General features: G+C 40.4%; 1 protein-coding gene across 1 annotated transcript in view; it reads left to right on the plus strand.

Moving 5' to 3' along the window:
- Window positions 1–4,909, plus strand: part of LOC128201243 (uncharacterized) — a 104,630-nt gene extending 99,721 nt beyond the window's left edge. The window contains exons 6-7 of the mRNA XM_052897627.1: window positions 1,787–1,848; window positions 4,734–4,909. The gene's annotated coding sequence lies outside the window, so the exon portion shown is untranslated. The remainder of the gene's footprint in view (window positions 1–1,786; window positions 1,849–4,733) is intronic.
- The last annotated feature ends 17,431 nt before the right edge of the window (window positions 4,910–22,340 follow it).

Genomic DNA, 22,340 nt, shown 5'->3' on the forward strand with positions numbered 1-22,340 from the left:
GTAGTCTCAGAGGGCATTTCTGTGGTCTTGTAGTGTAAAGATAAATACAATTCATTACTGTGATTATTGTAATTTCTTTGTGTAACTTAAAATGCTAAACAGACTAACGTTTTTCCACTACCTTTTTTTTATACAACTAAGAATGGCAAACCAGCTGACGGCCCACCTAATGGAAAATGGTAACCGTCGCCTATAGACATGAGCAGTACCATGGACATAACAGAGTATAGTGTTTCGCCCATGATATCCCTCCGTGCGTTGTCATTCCAGCCACTTAATGATAGTTTAAGATTTTGTCAATCTATTAGGTATATCAAAATTAATGAAAGACCTATTTTACAAAATATATTGATAAAAGGAACTTAGAAAACTAAGGCCGTAATGGAGAGCTAAAAGAAAACAATAGAAAGACCTGTCCATTTCAAATTTTGTTAATAATAAAAAAAAACTATAAATAATATACATGGCTTATACTTCATACTCTTGGTAACCATTTTCCAATTAACTTGTATAGTGAATTAACAAATTAGATATGTATTTAGATTAGTTATACAAGAAAACAGCAACGACCCTCTTTAAATACCACCATAGCCTAATTTCGATTGCCAACCCGCATGCCAAGCGTGGCAACTATTGCTTTATGGGGGAGGCCTATGTTCAATAATAGACAGTTATCAATTGTATCGTTACATTTATTTGTTGTTTTGGTAATTTTTTTATTTATTTATACCTTTGCACACATTAAAATATGTCTACAGGGTGGACTTAATGCCTGATGGCATTCTCTATCAGTCAACCGTTACGCTAAACAGGGAGAGTAAGTGGCGGAGCATTGATGTAACAAAATCAATTTGTAAATGAAATAAATATTTATTACAAAAGTCGATTATTACCTCTGTCCCATTCGTGTTTCAACCGTGAAGCAGTTGTGTTGGCATGACTGTGTTTCTTTGAAGGGTGGGATATGGCGTGAATTTATTACAGAATATCTGAGTCCTCAGGATAGTTTAATGAAACATGTCCATAGTACTGCTCATGTCTATAGGCCATTACCACTTTCCATGTGGGCCATCAGCTTGTTTGCCATTCTAAGTGGCATAAAAAAAAAAAAAAAAAAAAAAAAACTAGCAATTTCCTGCGGCGTTGTTGTACTCAAGAGTCGATTAATATTTGCTGGAATAACTTATTATAGATTTAAAAATAATAATATTTATTTCTTTTATATATTGATTTTGTTACATCAATACACCGCGATTTGCTCTCCCTGTTTAGCGTAACGGTTGACTGGTGGAGAATGTCATCAGGCTTAAGTCTGCCTTGTACACATATTTTAATGTATGCAAAAGTATAAATAAATAAAAAAGGCCGTTTTAGGATCAGTTAATGATTCATTATGGGCTGTTAATGGCAATTTTTTTTTTGATGGGTGAAAATGGTATCGTAACCCCGCCTACGCTAACGGGATACGCTGGCGGAGCACCAGTAAAGGGCGATAGATGAGAATGAAAACAGGCCAGTTAGCCCATCATGATGAATTCATCAGGAATTAACCATGTTAGTTTCCAGGGGGAACCGCGAAGAGGTCGACCTGGTTCCAGACCAGTCTCCATTACTAACAACCCCTATCCCCCCTGTCAATGGCAATTACTAATTTCATTAATAATAACAATTAATAATTTTGAATACCATTAAACAGTATCTCATTAGTGTTAATTTAATGAACTTCTCTGACTGCGACAGATGGAGAAGGAGAAGTGATTTTAATTTTGTGATTTTAACTTTTCAGGTGGAGACACAAGAATGGATTAAGTGGACCGATGGTACCCATAGTGAACTATGGGAATAATGGTATGTAATAGAAATGTTATTAATTTATTTAAAGAAGATACACCAATGATATATTCACAAATAAATAAGGCAAATAGATTTTTTTAATGGGTGAAGATGGAATGGTAACCCAGTCTGCGCTATCGATATACACTGGCGGAGTACCAGTGAAGGGTAACAAGGCAGGTCAGTTGGCTCATAGTAACCAATTGAACAAGAATTAACCACTATGGTTTCCAGGGGGAACCGCGTGGAGATCGACCTGAGTATTGATAGCAATGGGGCTGTTAAATCTCATTAGTAACAATCCCTTCCCCCCCCCCAGACAAATAGAGTAGACACTGTGTTATAAGTAAGCCTTAAGCTTAGATGGAGATATTAACCAAAATTTTCCGTGGCACGGTTTATGTTTTATAAAAGACGGGGATAAACTCGGCAATTTACAGTAACGCGATAATTAAGCAGAGGGAGACTTAGTATAAAAGTCGTTTGCTTGGGTACCTCTGTCCCATTCGTGTTTCTACCGTGAAGCAGTTGTGTTTGCATGACTGTGTTTCGATTTGAAGGGTGAGTTATTACAGTGAATTTACAGGGTACAGAGAAATAACACCTGAGTCCTCAGGAATGGCAACGCTTGGGAGGTATCATGGGTAAAACAGAATACTGTGTTATATCCATGGTACTGCTCATGTTTGTAGGCGACGGTTACCACTTTCCTTCAGGTGGGCCGTCAGCTTGTTTACCATTCTAAGTTGCATAAAAAAAATATCCGCAAAAGAACCAAAATAACCGACATAGCTTGAACGGTAAGCGAGGTAAAGTGGCAATGGGCTGGTCACGTAGCTCGAAGAATCGAACAGATTGGGACGAAAGCTTCTTGAGTGTGGAGTGTACGACGACCCGCTACTAGATGGAGTGGATGCAGGTAGCTCAGTACCGTTCCTTATGGCAGTCTATGGGGGAGGCCTATGTCCAGCAGTGGCCAAGTAATGGCTGAAATGATGACGATGACGAATCATTATTCATACGTGATACATAATAACTGTTTTCTAACATTGACGCCTAATTAAATTAGTAATAAGCAGATAATTATATCTAATTGGTGTTTGTGGTACCCTGTTGGCGCAAATGTGTTTGTTTGTATGGTGACGTCACACGTGTTATCTCGCAAACAACATGCCTCGATATGTTCCAATATTTGTGTACCCTTAGGTCCACACTTATTTGTACAAATCTAAGTTCGTTCACTTTTATAATTAACTAGCGACCCCTCCATGCTTAGAAACGCACGAGTAGACAGAATTTTCGAAAATCGATACAAATAATAAAAAAAAAGGTTTCAGCCAGTTCAACTGATCAGTTATTTTATAACATTTTATATGTAATTCTTTAGATTGTTATGTAGTAAAAAGGAGTAAATATAGTAAATATATAGTAACACTGGTATAATAGGTTACCTACTACTACTCGTATGAAGGTGGCGCCCTCTAGTCTCAAGAGTTTTTAAGCATTAGTTTTTTTAATGGATGATAATGGAATGGTACCCCGCCTGCTCTATCGGTATACACTGGCGGTGATGGATGATTGGTGAAGATGAAAAGGCAGGTCAGTTAGCCCATCGTGACAAATTCAACGAAAAATTAGTCAGGATGGTTTCCAGGAACCACGTGGAGATCGATCTGATAGGGTATATTGATAGCAATGGGGACTAATCTCCCCATTACTACAAAGCCTATCTTATATATATATATATAAAACAATCCCTTTCCCCCTTTAAGCATTCGTTATACACGAATACCTCTGACGTGGCGTTACGTGTCCTTTGATCTCGAAATATCTTGTTATTATATGTTTTAATTACCTTAAGATATTTAAGAAAAAAATATTTGCCATTTATTTTAGGCTTCTGTCCATTACTATCTTACGCAATCCAGGACTAAACTATGAGCGAGCGACCTCTGGTGTTGAAATAATAAAAATAGATTGTTGAATAAAAAAAAAAAAAAATCCACCTGCGTCGCAAATGAAACGATAGCGCCGTCTAAATTTTTGACAGCGCCATCTACTATTGATATGCAGTACTAAATTTTACTACATAGACTGTATGTTGTGATGTTTTCACTTTAGAAGTATAGTAATGAAACGGTGAGCAATTTTTATTGATATTTCCACAAAAACATTCACTGAAAATAACTACTAACAAATCGAAGCATACAAGCAATTAATAGATTTTTTATTTATACTACTGTTGGACATCAATAGGCTATCTTATGGCCGGGACAATTGATCGTTTATTTACATTTCCTATAAGTTCTATTAAAATATATTATACCTATTTTTTTATACCACTGAGATAGCAAAAAAGTATACGGCTTACCTGATGGTAAGCGGTTACCGTAGCATATGAACGCCTGCAATACCAGAGGCATTGCGCGCGCTGCCGTCCCTGACGAAACCTTTTTATCCCTTTTTTAAAGAACCCTATACTGTAGTCTCTTGTTAAAACGTCCACAGGGTTTCCAGAGTCGGCAACGCGCGCGTAATACCTCTGGTATTGCAGGTGTTCATAGGCTACGGTAACCGCTTACCATCAGGTGGGCCGTATGCTTGTTTACCACCTCAGTGGTATAAAAAAAAGGGAGCTTACTTCATAACTTGAGCGTTTGTGGGAGGAAATATATCTGAAACCGCGCTGTACTCGACTACCTAGACTCTAAGGTATAGAGGTGAACTTCCTGTCGATGGCGAGCCGTACGATGGTAGAATGTGGCCGTGGGCATCATATTGAACAATTCCTCTGAGCACAATCCGTTGTACAAGCGGTAGAACACGCAGAGAAGCAAAAGAAGTAAAAATGGTTTAATAAAATTATGTAAAATAACAAAGTGTAAATTTTTTTGTTTCAGTTACCGTGGACTTCGACACGCCGTCCAATTGACCGAGGTTTCGTCTCTGAAATGTAGTATTATTAGATATTTTAAACTGTATATTACATTTAGAATGTCTATTTTTAACAACAAATGTATGCTGTAAGTATTGTAAATACAATTTTACTAATAAATAAAGTGTAAATGAGTATAGATATAGTTCTATTATTACAGCGCGTAGATTAATTTATCTATCGTGAGTATTTATTTATACTTATTAACATTATTTCATTGTGATGTTATTTTTTCATTCTTACCTGACAATTTTTTTTTTTTCATTCTTCTTTTCCTTCTTCATATGGAAGAAGGTGTACTCACTTAAGCGGGCTGTAACAAAATGTGGGAGAGGTTTCAGGGAAGGAGAGTGTAATGGTAGACGTGGTGAGGAATTTATAATATGGCAGGGGTTTAAAATGCGCTCGATTTAAGATAAGCTCGAAGAACGGACGACCGATGGGGGAGGAAGATTCTTGAGTGGCGACCGCATATGGGCAAATGCAGTGTAGGACGACCCCCACTAGATGGGGTGACGACCTGAAATGCGTTGCAGAGAGTCAGTGGATACAGGTGGCCCAGGGATGTTCTTTATGGCAGTCTATGGGGGAGGCTTATGTCCAACAGTGGACGGATAGTGGCTGAAATGATGAGAATGATGAGGTGTCTAAGATAGTGGCCTTTTGTAGCAGTTATATTTGATTACTGTGGATATTTCCTATTTGTAAGCTGTTACTTAGTGTCTTTGGAATGATACTGGTGGAAGACAGAACAATGTTATTTTTTATACAAAATTCACATCTCCCCTCTTAAGGAGTGAAGATGGTAAACCAACCCCATACAATAATCATGCTTTACTCTAAATTAAAAAGAGTTCAGCTAGAGATGTCGACACTATTTTATCGATAAAATTTCATCCCAACCATCTGCACGAATGGCGGTCTTCCACCGTGCGTTTTTGAAGGCACTTTCTTCCACGCACAACCACTCTTTGGAATTAACTTCCAGCAGCAGTATTTCCGAACCGATACGACAACATAACCATCAAGAAAAGAGTATATTCCTTTTGAAAAGGCCGGCAGCGCACCTGCAATGCCGTTGGTGTTATGGGTGATCATGGGCGGCGGTAGTTACTTACTATCAGGTAAGCCGCATGCTCGTTTGCCTCCAGTGTTGTAAAAAAAACTAAGGAACCCAATAGTTTTAGAGATATTAAGAGACATGCCTTGAAATTGTTGAGCCATAGAAAATAGTTTTTTTTAGCGGTGAAAGCGCAAGCTTGTGTCTTAGCGGGGTTAAACTGAATTATGTGAAGTTGTTCCTAATCAGAGACCCTAGCTAACGTTATTTCGACTTCAGACACAAGCTTTTGATAAAATTTACTGTAATGATAACTTAATAAGTGACTCGACTTACCTTGTATTACTGTACAAAATGTCATTTTATATACAAGCCTTGTGGTCCCGGCATAGAATAGAACACCTCTTTCTTTCCCATGGGTGTCGTAAGAGGCCACCAAGGTATGGCAATATATTGCAACTTACAAACAACCTGACGGCTCACTTAATGGAGCTACGTAGCTCATGATACCCCCCATGCGTTGCCATTCCTGAGGACTCAGGTGTAATTCCCCTGTACCCTGTAAGTTCACTGCCACATCCCACCCTTCAAACCGAAACACAGCCATGCAAACACAACTGCTTCACGGTAGAAACACGAATAGGATAGAGGTGCCCAAACAAGCATCTTTTGTACAAAGCCTTCGGTAAGCCTCTGGTATATAATACGTATATACTAAATTCCATAATAACTGTTAAGCCGTTTAGATGTTGATAGGTAACATACAAATTCACGGACGAAGCCACAGGATACGGCTAGTATATTTTATAGCATATTTTTAGTTTGACATACAACTAATGAATACAGTTTCGCCCTGTATAATGCCTATACCGTTATCATGCTTCTACACTACTACGATATCACAGAGAAACGACCGGCAATGAACCCTGTTACCGTATTTTATCAACAAATGTATAAAATTACCTATACTAAGATGTAACACAAAAAAACAAGTGACATCAATCGCGTCTAAATTTGCATGGGACCAATATAGCAGTTTAAATAAAATAATAATAATAATAATAATAAGCCTTCCAAAGTCCAACCCCGCGTCCGAGCTCACCATCTAGCTCACGTGGAAGGCGGTCACGCGTATAAATAAAACCTACGCGGCTAAAGGGGCAATGGCAAAAATAAAGATGGTGAATAACTATAATGGAGACAGTATAGGGTCGCTGCCCGGGGGTCGCCGGGGCGCGTCTACAACTGGCGGTAGGCGCGGCAGAATGCGAGCCAGCCGACCGGCCCCACCACCTGGCCGGTCCGACCCCTCGCCATCGACATCAGCTGGCTTGGCGCCGGCAGGGCCGTCACAGGCCCAGCAATCGGTGCCCGCCACTGGTGGTACACGTCGCATGAGGTGGACAAGAGCCATGAATGAGGACCTCATGCGTACGTTTTTCAGGGCTACAGGGACAGAAACAGGCAGAACAGGATACCGGGCAGTAATGCACCGCGAGTTTCTGCGTCTTTTACCGGATCTAACCGTCTCGGAACAGAACCTAGCCGACAGAGTTCGGTACATACAGCGCTCTGGTATGTTTAGCGCGACCGAACTCGAACGATTGCGAAGTGAAGTTGTTCCAGAAGCAAACTCCGCGACCGTAGAGCAACCCATCTCAGACGTGCTACCTAGCGTAGAGGTGGTTGCCGAAACGCTTTCAGAAGCGGATGCGGATGGAACAACTTCCCAGGATATAGAGCATATGAGGAGCATACTAGACGAGGCGATTCTAGAGATCCGAAGAACTCCCCTCGAAGAGAGACCGAAGCTTCCCCGGATATATCTAAATGTGGCGACGCGGGATGCCATTGAGGCCACAAATGGACTGCTGCCTCAGTACCTTGAGGGCAGCGGTGACTTGGGAGAGACGAGTTCAATCCTGTTTGGCGCTGCGTTGGCAGTATGCCGATATACCGGCGCAAAAATGCCCCGGGCTGGACGTAATATCCAAAGGGATAATATGAAACCAGCCTGGAAAAGAAGGATTGAACGACGGATCGCCCAGGCCAGAGTCCTCATTGGTAGACTGCTCTGCTTCAGGGAGGGCAACACACGCCCGAGAATTATGCGCTCCGTAAAAGAGGCCTTTGCTGGGACAGGTGTACGTCTGTTCCAGCCGGACTTCGGGCACAAACTTACGGAGCGCATAGATGAACTGAAGCAGAAGATCGCTGCATGGGGGAAGCGACTCCGACGGTACTCTGAGAGGGTTGAGAGGTATCAACAGAATCGCCTCTTTATGAGTGATCAACGGAAGTTTTATAGGAACTTGGAGCGCCCAAAACTACAGCCCACAGGACAAAGACCCGAAACAGCCAATTTCGTCGCCTTCTAAGCTGTGGTCTGAACCTGTGGAACATAGGGCGCATGGATGCACGATGTTGAGGAAGCATGTGCTCGAATAACGCCGATGAACGCCATTGCCATTACGGAGGAAGACGTGGTTGCCGCGATCCGTCGTCCGAACTGGAAAACTCCGGGGATTAAAAGGCGTTCTCGGCCAGCCATGCGACCTTAGCCGTTTCGAAAACAGGACGCTCCCGAACTTCCTTACAACCGGGATCACTCATTTAGCTCCTAAGACGGACGATACCGCGGATCCATCTAAATATCGCCCCATCACTTGTCTTACGACAATATATAAGACGTTAACATCCGTTCTGAGCGCTAAGATCTCTCGTCATGTGTACGAGAATAAGATCCTATCTAGCGCTCAGAACGGATTGCCGCGGATCGAAGCTCCTCATTGATGTTGTCGCTGGCCACGTGGTCAAGCGGAACCGTCGGAATTTCTCCGCCGCCTGGATAGATTATAAAAAGGCGTTCGATTCCGTCTCCGGAGGATACTCGAGCTGTAAAATATCGACGGTACAGTTCGAGTGTTCTTGGAGGCATGCATGGGGCAGTGGACGACGATCCTTATCCAGGGCGAGCGATTGACGGATACCGCTGATCGGATAGAGATAAAGAGGGGAATATTCCAGGGCGATTGTTTGAGTCCACTTTGGTTTTGCCTGTCCCTGAATCCACTCAGTACTTTACTGGAGAATTCGGGGACTGGATTTCAGTATCGGAGAGGAGGTACACGAGTGTCTCACCTTCTGTACATGGATGACTTGAAAGAGACTTGACGGAGCTGCTAAATATCGTAAACGATTATAGCAGCTCTATTAGGATCAAGTGCGCGGTCCTCCATGTGCAGAGGGGACGGGCAACTGAAGGGATCGCCACAGATCCCTCTAATTTAAAACCTCTCCGAGGCTGAAACATACCGGTATCTTTGTCACAAAACATCGGTGTGAAGGAGACGGATATGAAACAGTCAGTCCGCGAGGAATTTTTTGCGCGCCTTACAAGAGTACTGAAAAGTTCTTTGTCGGGCGCCAATAAAATCCGAGCTTATAACGGCTGGGTCATACCCGTACTCCTTTACACTTTTGGCGTGCTCAGATGGTCTCAAACCGATCTCGAAGCCCTGGATCGGAAAGTGCACAACTATGACCCTCCATAGAATGCATCACCCGAAATCGTCAGTCATGAGGCTGTATATCCCGCGGAAGGCTGGTGGTCGAGGCTTGTTAAGTGTTAAGACCATGAAGGACATATTTTCTGGAGAAAATAGTTTTGCATAGAGAGGTCATAGAATGTGACAAAGGATTCACCCCTCTTTCTCTGGCTAAAGAGGACTGGCGAAAACTCGAAGTTTTTATTCAGCGGGAGGCCGTATGGAAAGAGAAGGAGTTGCACGGAAGGTTCTTCAAAGCCCTTCACGGGCCGTACGTAAACACGAAGACCTCCGTGCACTGGCTACAGTTCGGTGATCTCTTCGGAGAGACCGAGGGTTTTGTCTGTGCAATACAGGATCAGGTGGTTAAGACGAACAATTACCGAAAGCACATTCTGAAGGATGGTATGAGGAATCTTATGTCGCCATCCCGGAGAATCAGACATGTGCTTTCGGGTTGACTCTCAGACACAACCAGGTAGCCAAAATACTCCATCAAGACTAGCTCTGAAGTACGGCCTCGCGAATTGTATTAAGTACGAGCCCCAGCCGGTCCTCGAAAGCGACAGCGTAAGGCTGGGACCGATCCATCATCACGGACAGGACCGTTCTTGCGAACAAACCTGATATCGTGGTGATGGAACTTCGATAAATGGAGAGATGTCACCATACCGCATGACGAGAACCTCGTGAAAGCCGAAACCGAGAAGAAGAGAAAATATCTCGACCTGGCTCACGAGGTGACCGAAATGTGTGACATCTACCGAAATCATCCCAATCGTTATGTCGGTGAACGGTCTTATCCCAACCAGTCTCGAACAACATCTCAGACGGTTGGGATTCAGAGGCGGTTCACTTCCGGGAAAGATGCAGAAAGCGGTGCTCTTAGACGCATTGTACGCCGGTTTCTCTCCCTGGGGCCCTGAACCCCGGCCGACTGTGCTTCTGCCGGGGGTTAGTTGCCATCTCCTCTCCTTAAGAGGGGAGATGAGAATTTTAGTGAAATTTAAAATAATAATAAATTGTATTCCAGAAAAAAAAAACCGACTTAAGTTTTTTGTTATGCTACTTACAATGGCAAACAAGCTGACGGCCCACCATATAGACACGAGCATAACAGTAATACAGTTGTGCTATATTGACTTTGTACAAAAGTCGTTAGTTAAAATTGTAACAGTTTTACCCGAAGGAGACTTTGTACAAAAGTCGTCAGTTAAAATTGTAATAGTTGTACCCGAGGGAGACTTTGTACTTAAGTCGTCAATTAAAACTGCAACAGTTTTACCCGAAGGAGACTTTGTGCAAAAGTCGTCAGTTAAAATTGTAATAGTTGTACCCGAGGGAGACTTTGTACTTAAGTCGTCAATTAAAATTGCAACAGTTTTACCCGAAGGAGACTTTGTGCAAAAGTCGTCAGTTAAAATTGTAACAGTTTTACCCGAGAGAGACTTTGTACAAAAGTCATCAGTTAAAGCAACAGTTTTACCCAAAAGACACATTATACAAGAATCATCAGATAAGTTTCAACAGTTTGTACAAAACGCCTACATGTTATTCATACCACTGTCCTAATTTATTTATTAGCCATGAAACAACTGTACTTTCATGGCTGTGTTTTGACATAATAATAAACCCTTATTCCCATGAATTTGATTTGAAATGATGATACATGATAATGAAACATATAATTATGCAAGTACCTGACTCTCCCAGCATGTAGATCACGTCGACCTTGCATTCGAGATCTCAGCTAAGCAACGAACTGAAATTATAAATAAATGAGAGATAACCTGAAGTCCAAGAATGCTGATAACGTTACTAGTTACCGTATAACTATGTAACTGTATTGAAGCAAGTATTCTTTCTATATGCACCATTAGCAATATCTACAACTCTATATGAGTACATTAATTAACTAACTAGAAAGTATAAAACCACTGGTGCTCCGCCAACGTATCCCGTTAGCGCAGGCGGGGATTACCATATCATTTTCACCCATCAAAACAAACCATGATAGTTTCCAGGGAGAACCGCGAGGAGGTCGACCTGGTTGGGTATATTGCTAGCAATGGGATTCTCAGTCTCCATTACTAACAATCCCTTTTCCCCCTATAGAATGGCATTGCAACCAGCAATTTGAAAGCACACTGAAGTCAAACACATCGGCCTAGTTATAACTATGTTTTTTTTTAATAGATGATAATGGAATAGTAACCCCGCCTGAGCTAACAGTATACACGTGCAAGATACCAGTGAGGGACGATAGGTGAGGATGAAAAGACAGGTCTTTTTTTAATGGGTGATAATGGAATGGTAACCGCCCAACCGCCTGTGCTATCGGTATACATCGGCGGGGCACCAGTGAGAAATGATAGGTAAGGATGAAGCAGATCAGTTAGCCCATCGTGACGAATCCAACAAGAATTGTTCACGATGAATACATCTGGAATTCAGCACGATGGTTTCCATGGGAAACCACGTGGAGGTCGATCTGACAGGGTATATTGCTAGCAATGGGACTAGTAGTTAGCATTACTAAAAAACTCCCCCCTTCTCCCTCCCAGTGATAATTATGTTGAAAGGCAAAGTGACAGTGCATGAATAGAGGATGAGTAGATAGGATGATGGGTGTAGAACTCATATCGTCATAGTGGTAGAATACTGACGGATCTTTATATGTAATCTTTGTCAGATCCGTCAGTATTCTACGACTATGACGATATGATCGCAGAAACGAGACCAAGAACTAGCTAGAAAGGAAAACATGTTTGTAGATAATATCGTAACCGATACGACAACATAACCTTCAAGAAAAGAGCATATTCCCTTTTAAAAGGCCGGCAGCACACCTGCAATGCTGTTGGTGTTGTGGGTGATTATGGGCGGCGGTAGTCACATAGCATCAGGTGAGCCGCATGCTTGATTCCCCCTGTGTTGTAAAAAAAACCTTCAAGAAAAGCGTATATTCCTTTTTAAAAGGCCGGCAGCACGACTGCAATTCCTCCTGTATTGCGGGTGGGTATGGACTGTGGTAATGACTTACCATCAGGTAAGCCGCATGCTCGTTTACTCCACTATGTTATAGAACAAAGGACCCTATGCTAGGCTGATGACATGGATGATATTAGAATATTAACCCCGCTTGGGAGGTCTGTGGCTTTTTTTTATACAACTTAGAATGGCAAACAAGCTGACAGCCTACCTGATGGAAAGTGGTAACCGTCGCCTATAGACATTAACAGAACCCTGGACATAACAGAGTATTCTGTTTCGCCCATGATACCCCCCATGCTACTACGTGGGCCGGTGCTGGCAGGGGGCCGATCTAATTCCTTGCCATCAGATATGTTCAAGCGTAAAGCAATCATATATGGTAAAATAATGTCAAATATTAACCCCGCCTACAGGAACAGTGTACTCTGGGAAGAGATGATAGGTGCGAATGAAAGTAGGTCAGTTGACCCATCAAGAATTAAACACGAAGTCAACCTGATAGAATGCTATCATTATTACACTGAGTTGAAAGGTTGGAAGTACGAGGTCTAATGATAATCCATGACCTGTATTAATTAGATATAATATGCCACTTAGTAACATACCTAGCAAGTACACAAAGTTGTGATAACAGATACACAACGAGTCAGTGGTGTTCCTCTCTAGAAATCTGTCCGATTCTAAACTAAGAGCATACGGGTATGCGATCCCGACCTCCTGAGTTGCTCCTCCATTTGTTAATTTCCTTTACGCATTTTCAAGGTTCACTTCCTTTTTTATTCAATCCTTTCCTCCAAACCGTAGGTGGCGGAAACCACCAACAAAAGCATTTCCAAAAAGGGTTGACGTCAGGCAGGCGGCCGGTCGTAAAACTATAAGCCAAAACCTTTAGCAATATGGATATAACCATATTACGCCGACCCCAAATAATAATTGGGGCAAGGGTAGGAAGATCATGGTGATGTCACTTAGTAACGTACCTAGCAAATACACAAAGTTGTGATAAAAACTGCATTTAGAGAATTAAAGAAATTTAAGGGAGTACCCTAGTTCTATTACATTTTATTATAACGTACCCAGGCATAGAATGTGCCACCCCGTCCTTTTCCGTGGATGTCGTAAGAGCCGACTAAGGGAGAGCGAGGGATGGGCAGCAACGTCCCTCTTAAAACATATCCAAAGCCTAACTGTGGTCGCCACTAGGCCTGCCAAGCGTGGCAACTATTGGCAAAATCTCCCAATCTGAACATAATCCTCCCCGATTATGTTCAGCAGTGGACAGATAAAGGCTGATATGATTGATGATACTTTTCCCTGGAACTCCACGATTTTTTTTATACCACTGAGGTGGCAAATAAGCATACGGCCCACCTGATGGTAAACGGTTACCGTAGCCTATGAACGCTTGCAATACCAGAGGTATTACGCGCGCGTTGCCGACCCTGAAGAAACCTATTTACCCCCCTATTGAAGAACCCCATGCTGTAGTCTCTTGGGAAAACCTCGGCAGGGAGCTCATTCCATAACCTGTCCTTTTATTGTATCACGATACAATAAAAGAGCAAAATGAGAAAAATTCGTTTATATGGAGACGCTTTTAAGCATTCTCTACGATAATAACGTGGAAGTTCAAGATAAATGGTGCATGGTTTTTTTTTTATACAACTTAGAACGGCAAACAAGCTGACGGCCCACCTGATGGAAAGTGGTAACCGTCGCCTATAGACATGAGCAGTACCATGTACATAACAGAGTATACTGTTTCGTCCATGATACCCCCCATGCGTTGCCATTCCTGGGGACTCAGGTGTTATTCCTCTGTACCCTGTAAATTCACTGCCATATCCCACCCTTCAAACCGAAACAAAGCCATGCAAACACAACTGCTTCACGGTTGAAACACGAATGGGACAGAGGTACCCAAGCAATCGACTTTTGTACAAAGTCTCCCTCTGGTAAAAATGGTAGAGAACTGTCAAATTGTTTGCCTTGCATGAAATAATATAATAATGCTTCTAACAGCAACACTGTAATTCCATAATAAATTCAAAGAAAATATATCCAGATACTCTGTATATGTATAGGTAAATATAAAAAAATTGTAGTCAACGTCAAGCGAAGTCGCAGACTAGAAGCTAGTTCAGGATAAAATAGTGTTGCATGATTTCCAAGAATCACTATCATTCCATTAGCGGATGTTATTGAATGACACAGATCAAAGTACAATTTTGCCGACTGTGTTTTGCAAAATTAGGTACAGAATACTCGAGCTACGTCAAGATTAATGACGTCAGTGGTTGATTGACAATTTTCTTAACTGATAATATAGCTTTTTTTTATGCCACTGAGGTGGCAAACAAGCATACGGCCCACCTGATGGTAAGTGGTTACCGTAGCCTATGAACACCTGCAATACCAGAGGTATTACGCGCGCGTTGCCGACCCTGAAGAAACCTCTTTACCCCCCTTTTTAGCTTTTCTATGGAGAGACTCAGTAACAACCAAACTCTGATATTTCTCTGCAAAATAAGCAACTTTAATCGTGAACGCAGCGACAGATATTGAGACGTACCGTAGACGCCCTACAACGACTTGTTTTATAAATACCCTACATCTATACATATAAATAAAATTGGAGTGTCTGTTTGTAATATTGTAATAATCGTTTTTTACTACATGTATACATACATACATATCTGTCACGCCTGTCTCCCATTAGAGTTGGCAGAAACAATGGAACGCCAAATGCTTCGATTCAAACTAACCTCTTTCGCTTCCTCCACATTCATCAATCTTGTCATACACGCTCTCATACTACATGTATATGAATATATATACGATACATAGTACACCAAAATAACATTTTTTACAATTTTTGTCTGTCTGTGTGTTTGTTCCGGCTAATACCTGAAATGGCTGGATCGATTTTGATGGGACTTTTATTGGCAGGTGGCTGATGTAATAAGGAGTAACTTAGGCTACGTTTATTTTAGAAAAATTGTTTTATTTTAGAAAAATAAAGTAATATTGCAATGTCCAAGTACTGTCCAGTACCGCGCGCAGCTCACGCGCATGCCACGCGGACGATGTCGCGGATACAGCTATTGTCAATAAAAATATAACTCAACTTGGAATAAGTAAAAATAAAATGAAATTAAGTAGGTGTCATAATAAAAAAAAAAAACTAAAAAATTAAAGAATCGACTGTTAGGCGGAACGAAGTTCGCCGGGTCAGCTAGTTGTAAATATTGCGTGTTTAATTTTTTAGCAATTTACTTAGAATTTAGTTTAAAGGGTTTTTTATAGGTGAAAATGGCATGGTAACCCCGCCTGCGCTATCGGTATACACTGGCGGGGTACCAGTGAGAGGTGATAGGTGAGGATGAAGAAGTAGGTCAGTTAGTACATTGTGACGAATTCGATGATAAATTAGTCACGTTAGTTTCCAGGGGGAACCGCGTGGAGGTCGATCTGATAGGATATGTTGATAGCAATAGGGACTAACCTGCCCTTTACTAACAATCCCTTCACCCCTTAGTTTAAAGAGTAGGTCAAAGCAATCGCATAGTTTACATAAACAAAGATAGGTAATAATCTTAATGCTACATACAGGGGGGAAGGGATTGTTAGTAATGAGAGCTATCAGTTCCACTGCTAGCAATATACCCTGTCAGGTCGACCTCCACGCGGTTCCCTCTGGAAACCATCGTGGTTAATTCTAATTGAATTCGTCAGGATGGGCTAACTGGCCTGTTTTCATTCTCATCTATCACCCTTCACTGGTGCTCCGCCAGCGTATCCCGTTAACGCAGGCGGGGTTACCATACCATTTTCACCCATCAAAAAAAATGCTACATGCAGTCAACAATTTACCATTTATCAATTTATCAAATCAAAAAAGTAACAGAGTTACGTTCAAACGTACACTCGACGCCAATAAGGGGTCTATACTCGGTCTTTCGACGGCTTGTACAGTTCCTGTGACAGTGATTGTAATAAAGCAGTGAGATACCGCTAGTATTTTATTGATTTCGCTTCGAATCGAGTCGATTTTTGCTCCGCAAACAGTGACACGGGAGTAAATATTATGTATGCAAAAAAAAATTGTACAAGTCGCTTTTGTCAGAACAAACGAAGGTCGTTCGAAGGTTAAACGAATTTAACAAGGACGTTTACGACGTTCTTGTTTTGGAAGTCACTTAAAAAATCTTAGATTATTTGTTTTTATACAACTTAGAATGGCAAACAAGCTGACGGCCCACCTGAGGGAAAGTGGTAACCGTCGCCTATAGACATGAGCAGTACCATGGACATAACAGAGTATACTGTTTCGTCCATGATATCCTCCATACGTTGCCGTTCCTTAGTACTCAGGTGTTATTCCTCTGTACCCTGTAAATTCACTGCCATATCCCACCCTTCAAACCGAAACACAGCCATGCAAACACAACTGCTTTTTGGGGGGTAAGGAATTGTTAGTAATGGAGACTGAGAATCCCATTGCTAGCAATATACCCAACTAGGTCAACCTCCTCGCGGTTCCCCGTGGAATCTATCATGGTTAATACCTGATGAATTCATCATGATGGGCTAACTGGCCTGTTTTCATTCTCATCTATCACCCTTCACTGGTGCTCCGCCAGCGTATCCCGTTAGCACAGGCGGGGTTACCATACCATTTTCACCCATAAAAAAAAAATACAACTGCTTCACGGTGGAAACACGAATGGGAAAGAGGTGCGCATACAAACGACTTTTGTACAAACTCTCCCTGTGGTAGTTTAAATTACTCATTCATTGAAGTTGTTTAAAAATATATAGATCGATGCTAAATAATCGATAGAAGTAATATGAATAACACTGTCAATACGTTTGTAATTCGTCGATAAACATTGTTTATAAAAGCAGGACATTGCTCCTATCAGCACCTGATATAGAAGGCCAACACTCCCAAAGACATTATACCACTATATTACATTGAATAGCCGTAATCATATTTTATGTAAGCGATAAGTTACTCTAAGATGTAGCTTGCATAGATAGTCATATATATTTACTAGCGGCCCGGTACGTGCTTCGCTACGTGTAAAGTGAAATAATAAAAAAAATTAAATGACCGCATGAATGACATAACAACATACTTGTACTGTCAACACTGAAAAAAGTTTCAATTCGACAGCACAATCCCCATCTTAAAAAAGAGTTTGAATTTGACACAAAAATCCCCATTAACAAAATGATCCGCCATTTATTGAATTCATTGTCAGCTTGTTTTGCTATTCTAAGTTGTATAAAACAAAACACTACGTTTGCCTCTACGGGATCGCCACTCAAGAACTTTTCTTCCCCATCAATTCTCATTTTTTCGAGTTATATGACCAGCTCGTAACCACTACAGGTTGCTTTGCCTTCGGCCACTTTGATTTTGGTGCGAAGGATGGCACATGGCAGTGAAATAAATACGAGTACAGCGTCTTATCGTCGTCACCACCCATAGCCTGTAGTGAAACAATGCTGGTTATTTCCATTCCATTAAAAATCACCTTGCTCTCAGATACAGCAATGTTCGAGAGATAGACAATAGACTACGTGCACAATGCGACAATGCGACTGTTGCCACTTTTTTACGGAGCAAAAAACTACTTATTGAGAACAAAAAATAAAAACACCCCATAATGAATAACCACTCCACCACCACACTGGTACAAAAAAATATATAGTAAATCTCTTACAAAATATAATAATAATAATAATACTTCGAAATCTACACTAATATTATATTATGAGGAAAGATTTGTATTTTTGTGTGTATATATGTTTGTAATGAATAAACTCAAAAACTACTTTGCCAATTTCAAAAATTCTTTCACTATTAGAAAGCTATATTCACTCTGAGTAACAGGCTACATTTATTGCTAGAAAAGATTAGGGATCCTTACTAAAATTTTAGTAACGTAACTCAAGGTGTAAAAAAAATGCTATAAAATATCTTTGGTCGCGTGCGCTGCGGAAACTATTGGTGATAGGACAAAAGTTTGTTCTACAATATTGAAGAAAATATCAATATCTACAAAACACTTCCCGATACTATATGTCCAACTGTTATTGTTATGTCACAATAACCACTTTTTAAAATGTTGTAAAAATGTCCACCCGATGGAAAGTGGTAACCGTCGCCTATAGACATGAGCAGTATCATGGACATAACAGAGTATACTGTTTCGCCCCTCATATCCCCCCTGCGTTGCCATTCCTGAGGACTCAGGTGTTATTCCTCTGTACCCAATAAATTCACGTCATATCCTACCCTTCAAACTGAAACACAGCCATGCAAACACATCTGCTTCACGGTTGAATCAGGTAAATATTGTATTAATTATAAAATTAATGGTAAATATTACGGTAGATATTCTACTAGATGGAGTGACGACCTCAAATGCGTTGCAGGGAGTCAGTGGATGCAGGTGGCTCAGGACCGTTCTTTATGGCAGTCTATGGGGAGGCTTGTGTCCAGCAGTGGACGGATAGTGGCTGAAATGATGATATATATATATATATATATATATATATATATATATATATATATTGAGGACACATTTGAGGTCGTCACTCCATCTAGTGGAATATCTACCGTAATATTTACCATTAATTTTATAATTAATACAATATTTACCTGATTCAACCGTGAAGCAGTTGTGTTTGCATGGCTGTGTTTCGGTTTGAAGGGTGGGATATGGCGTGAATTTACTGGGTACAGAGGAATTACACCTGAGTCCTCAGAAATGGCAACGCATGGGGGTATCATGGGCGAAACAGTATACTCTGTTATGTCCATGGTACTGCTCATGTTTATAGGCGACGGTTACCACTTTCCATCAGGTGGGCCGTCAGCTTGTTTGCCATTCTAAGTTGTATAAAAAAAAATCTACTCCTTACTATTCTAATGTTATCATATCGATGTCTTAAGAGAATGTTGTGTGCGCCTGTAATTTGTTTTTACAACACAGGGGGCAAACGAGCATGCGGCTCACCTGATGGTAAGTGACTACCGCCGCCCATGATCACCCACAACAACAATTGGTCTAAATGCAAGAATTAAAGGCTTATATATAAATTAATATTAATAAAATAAAATCTTCAAAAGGGGGAGTAAAGAGGTTTCTTCAGGGTCGGCAACGCACGCGTAATACCTCTGGTATTGCAGGCGTTCATAGGCTATGGTAACCGCTTACCATCAGGTGAGCCGTATGCTTGTTTGCCACCTCAGTGGTGTAAAAAAAAATCTGTGTTTATTTTATTTATATGTACCTTTTAAAATAAATATTACACCGCACCGACCCTGAATAAAAAATTAGGATAAAGGTAGGTAGTTGATGACTAAGTGTTTATCTATGCAATAAGTATTGAGGTAAATAAAATATGAAATAAAGAGGGTTATCTGGACGGCCCGAGCTAGATACATGACTAAAGTAATAAGCAATCTTTTAAACCCCACTAATAGGAAATCTTTAAAGATAACACGTTATTGTAAAACAAGCTTGTCATTTATTATCATTCTCGTACCTGACTAACAAAATCTCTTCTTTATTTTTTAAATAATACAACGAAAAATTCGCAAAGGCAAAGCACCTGCTCACGTGACCATTCATTTCAATTTCAAATCGTCTTTTTTTTATGCAACTTAGAATGGCAAACAAGTTGATTGTCCACCTGATGGAAAGTGGTAACAGTCGCCTATAGACATGAGCAATACCATGGACATAATAGAGTATACCGTTTCGCCCATGATACCCCCCATGCGTTGCCATTCCTGAGGACTCAGGTGTTATTCCACTATATCCTGTAAATTCACTGCCATATCGCACCCTTCAAACCAAAACACAGCCATGCAAACACAACTGCTTCACGGTAGAAACACGAATGGGACAAAGGTAACCAAGCAAACTCTGGTAAATAATCTTTATTCAAATAGACTTTTAAATCGTTAATATTTTTTTTAATTTACTGCAGGCTTCGTAAAGTTCTGTTGGGAAGAGCCCGCAAGAAACTCAACAGTTACTCTTTTAAATCACTGTTAACATTATGTGTATTTATTTAAATGTACTATGTCTAAAATTACATGGTCGTTGAAAGCTCTTGCATGATCAATCAACCCCATGCACGCTTGTCATTCAAGTAATCGTTTAGTGTGTAATAAGCTTTGTTCAATAAATGTTTTTTACCAGTTTTAAACTTATTAAAAGGTAGATTCAAAATACCTATTATCATTACCTGACCAACAAAATCGCCTCCTTATCAATTAACACGTGTATTCCTTCCTCTATTTATTCTATATAACATTTCTCCTGCGACCTTTCATCTACATTATTACTGTTGTTATAAACATATAATAAATCAGCATGGACAAATGATAAGACAATTACTTATTACTATTGTTTCTTTCCACCCAAAAGCGCTGGGGTTATCTAAAAAATATATATATATATATATATATATATATATATATATATATATATATATAATATATATATATATATAATATTTCTACACACAACATAATATACGTACTCGTAATAAAACTAATAATAATTTTACCAGATGGAGACTTTGTACAAAAGTCGATTGCTTGGGTACCTCTGTCCCATTCGTGTTTCTACCGTGAAGCAGTTGTGTTTGCATGGCTGTGTTTCGGTTTGAAGGGTGGGATATGGCGTGAATTTACAGGGTACAGAGGAATAACACCTGAGTCCTCAGGAATGGCAACGCATGGGGCGTGTCGTGGGCGAAACAGTATACTCTGTTATGTACATGACACTGCTCATGTCTATAGGCGACAATTACCACTTTCAATCAGGTGGGCCGTCAGCTTGTTTGCCATTCTAAGTTGTATAAAAAAACAGGCCTGGAAAGTGTAAATTTGAAAGAAATAAAAATACTATATTTACTAACATATTTTATATAGACATTACAAAAGTTTACGATAAAAACAAAGTTTTGTCTCTAAAAAAGCTCTTATTCAGCATGTCTCGGGAGTCTTTACGGCTCACTAACAAATTGGTCTTTCGTAAGAGCTTATACAAACAGTAATTGTTAAGTAGTTGTAAAAGAGTAATTGAGTTTCTTGCAGGCAGATAACAATTTTCCGAAGCCTGCAGTAGATTGTAAAATAATTGACGATTTTAAAGTGCTTATAAACATGATTTGAATTTGAATACAGAAAGTACTAGAGTAATTTGAGTAGTACATCCATAAAAATATCAAATATTCGACGAATTGTGGGTGGACATGTCGAATGTCACGTTTACCACAACGGAAATTGTCGACAAAGTAAATGCCACTGGCCACCTTATCGTAGATTACTAGTTAGGGAGTTTAAAGGGGTATTTTTAGCATTTTTTTTTTATAAACTCTGTTAGATCGATCTCCTCGTCTTCCTCCCTGGTAATCATCGCGGTTATTTCTTCACATTCACCATTCACTTCACGATTTTATACTCGCATATCATAATTCACTGTTGCTTACGTGTACCGATAACGCAAACGGGGTTACCATACCATTTTCATTGCTTAAAAAACAACTTATTAGGAATTACAGTTTATTAGGAATTAAAGGGATTGTTAGTAATGGAGACTGAGAATTCTATTGCTAGCAATATACCTAAACAGGTCTACCTCCTTATGGTTCCCCCTGGAAAGTATCATGGTTAATTCCTGATGGATTCATCATGATGGGCTAACTGACCTATTATCACCCTCATCTATCACCTTTCAGTGGTACTCCGCCAGCTTATCCCGTTAGCGCAGGCGGGGTAACCATACCATTTTCACCCATCAAAAAAAAATACAAGGGAGATAGTTGGTAGGGGCATGTGGAACTGGCCTAAAAATAGACACGAGTACAGCTTCTTGATGGAAAAAACACGAGTGGAACAGATATATACCCACATATTGTATAATTTAAGATTTTGTTT

The sequence above is a fragment of the Galleria mellonella genome, unplaced genomic scaffold (genome assembly GCF_026898425.1).
Source record: "Galleria mellonella isolate WM207_F2 unplaced genomic scaffold, CSIRO_AGI_GalMel_v1 utg377, whole genome shotgun sequence".
Lineage (NCBI taxonomy): Eukaryota > Metazoa > Arthropoda > Insecta > Lepidoptera > Pyralidae > Galleria > Galleria mellonella.